We start from the raw sequence: 3,346 nt of genomic DNA on the forward strand, positions 1-3,346 counted from the left end.
GATCAGTAACTCACCTTTAGCCGCCGCAGTGCTGCAGACGGTCGCGCCCAACACGCACAGAACCAGCCTCCACATCCCTCCGGTTGTCCGGGGTTCGTAAGACGGTCGTCTGGGGTTCCTACGACGGTTGTTTGGAGTCCGTACGACGGTCGTCTGGGGTTCTTAAGTCGGTTGTCTGGGGTTCGTAAGACGAGACGGTTGTCGGGGGGCCGTACGACGGTTGTCGGGGGCCGTACGACGGTTGTCTGGGGTCGGTAAGACCGGGGGTTGCCTGGAGTCGGTCGGGAGGTCCGTAAGTTGTACGGCGGGTGTCCGTACGAAGTCTGGCGGAGTTTGCCCGGGTCTGTCTCTTATCGGCCAGCTCAGCCGTACTTCTCTCTGCCCTGATTGGTGCAAGGTGATGCAACGTGATACTTCTCTGTCCCCTGATTGGTGTGGGATCACCCATAACATATATTATGATGTCATGTAGCAGGAGATCCGGCCTGGCCTGAAGGTCGACGCCCGCACACAGTAAACGGAGTTTTGTGCTATTCAAGTAGAGAAAATGCATCACATCGTCGCTACCTAATGCTTAAAAACTGACAACTTTTCGAACAACTTCCCACACATGATCTAGTCTCCACCAGACTTCTTTGTAGGCTGAATAAATAGTAGCAATCGGCCTAAAAAGACTGCATTTGGCCAGGAGAATTGGCCGGCCATAGAGGGCCCAGTTTACCTCAAGGTCGATGCCCGCGCAGAGAAAGCGATTTTTTTAGTTATTCTTCCAACTTAACAATAAAAGAAACTTTAAAAGATATGTTTATATGTAGCTTGAACATATATGCCACAAAGAGCTTCTATCAAAGTATCATGTCTTCTTTGTGTAATGTTTGTAGAAGACATGGTGATTCTAGTGAATATTACAAAACAAGTGGACATAACTGTATTTGTTTAAGTCTGTTACGTGTGACATGTTCCCAACGTCAGATGTAATGTTTTAATTATTTACTGATCTAAATCAATACTGACTACGAATAAAATCTGCAGACATGATCGGGTCGACAAGGATAGGTAAACCTTTTTGCTAGCTTAAATTTTCTGTAACTTTGGTACATTTAGATGAATAACGTCCCTGAATTGCAAGTGGCCTTGTGTTGGTGTAATATCGATTTTCTGAATGTTTCCATAACGTGCAGACCGCCCAGTGTGTTGTTAGATCCTCCCGGGCAGTATAAACAACTTGTCCATCAGAAACTTTAACGTGCATAACGTGCAAAACGTGTGCCAGATGCTCCCGCGTAGTACAGTGTTAGATCGGCAAACTGTACTCTCTAGCGGACCAACTCCCCGGCATGTTATCTCTCAATTACGCCAATTTCTACTCTTCCCAGCCGATTCCCGAAGCCTGGTAGAGGTTGCCTGAGCCAGCAAGTGGCCTTGCGTTGGTGTAAAATTGATTTGCTGAATGTTTCCATAACGTGCAGACAGGCCAGTGTGTTGCCAGATCCTCCCGGGCAGTGTTTAAGTATTAAACAACTTGTCGATCAGCGGTGGGTATGAAGGACAGTCCTACCGGACCTAAATCAATCAGCCAGTTGCCGCCGCGCCGCGTGCCAGGAAGAATCGTGTGTTACGCCGAAAGGAAATATCCAATGCTATGAAGCCCGCGGACAATTGAATATTCGAATGCACCACTTTGGTTAGCAAAAAAGGATGCCAGTAGAACTACAAAAAGGCCGATGACAATGCCTAAAAAGACGTAAAAGATGTAGCCTACACCTCGACCTGGAGTGTAGTACAGACCTATCACTGCCGGGCAAATAGCACAACTTGTATGTTTTAATGCCGTTATATTTTTTTTTGTACCATGTACAGTGTAAAATCATTAGGACTTTAAATGATGTAAACTTTATTTCTTGTCTGATGACTATAATGAAAAGCGGCCTGCAGGCTGATCTTAGATAAAAGAATGGTTATAACTATCAGCCCGAAATGAGCGCTGAGGTGGCCTTGGTTAGTTTGGGCTGTGCGTGTTTCATACATGTTTTCATAACGTACGGGTGTTATGACAGGCCTTATAGATGGGTTAAAGTGTACATAAACCCCTGCCATTTTCCACCCGTACAATAAACATAGGGTAAGCCACCAACGTTGTGCTATTTGCCCGGCACTGATAGGTCTGTACTACTCTCCAAGCAGAGGTGTGAACTACATCTTTTGACGCCTTTTTAGGCATTGTCATCGGCCTTTTTGTAGTTCTACTGGCATTATTTTTTCTAACCAAAGTGGTGCATATTCAATTGTCCGCGGGCTTCATGGCATTGGATACAGCCTTTCGGCGAAACACATGATTCTCGCTGGCACGCGGCGCGGCGGCAACTGGCTGATTGATTTAGGTCCGGTAGGACTGTCCTTCATACCCACCGCTGATGGACAAGTTGTTTAATACGTAAACACTGCCCGGGAGGATCTGGCAACACACTGGCCTGTCTACACGTTATGGAAACATTCAGCAAATCAATTTTACACCAACGCAAGGCCACTTGCTGGCTCACACCGTGCAAAATCCCCCGTTTCCGTGTGAGAAATTGCCGCACACTTTCCCGGATATTTTAGGTTTCCGGTAGAACCCGGGGGAAACGTGTGCAGTCCCGTACATGTCCAGTACACCCCCCGGAAATGAACCACTTTTTGTGTGCAGGCCGTGTACTGGACGTTATATGCCCGGACACGATCCCTGTACATCCCCGTACACGGCAGGAAATGGCCGTGCACCGCTCCGTGCGTTGCTGGAATATGCATAATTTATCGGCAATTATCACCTAATTATTCTCCACACGGCAGCGGAAATTCGCCGTGTACGGGTCCGGACCACGCCCGGTACTACCCCCCCCCCCCCCACCTCCCCGGCCACAACCCACCCCGCTCTCGGGACCGGTTGCTCCCGTTCCCGGGACCCGTTGCTCCCATTCCCGGGGCCCTGCTGTTCCCGTTCTCGGGACCCCACTGCACCCACTTCGGGGACCCCCCTTCCCGCTCCCGGGGCTTCGCTGCCCGGCTCCCGAGAAATCGCTTCCCCCGCTCCCGGGACACATTTCGATGTTTTAGGAACACATTTCATTCATAAAAAAAAAGTAATACATGTTTATACTTCATTCATCGTTTTATTGGTATAAACAGGATCGCCATTTACAGATTGACAACAATAACGCTCTATGTATAGTGTATACACGTTATGCACTATGCTAACACTATACAATAATGTAACCTGGTACTTTACAAATATGTGTAGCCGAAACATAGAAACAATAGCTTTTTCCCGAACTAGCCTTCCAGGGACTAGACTTTAAAATCGTTGGAC

Source organism: Branchiostoma belcheri, unplaced genomic scaffold (assembly GCF_001625305.1).
Source record: "Branchiostoma belcheri isolate BF01 breed outbred unplaced genomic scaffold, Haploidv18h27 scaffold36, whole genome shotgun sequence".
NCBI lineage: Eukaryota > Metazoa > Chordata > Leptocardii > Amphioxiformes > Branchiostomatidae > Branchiostoma > Branchiostoma belcheri.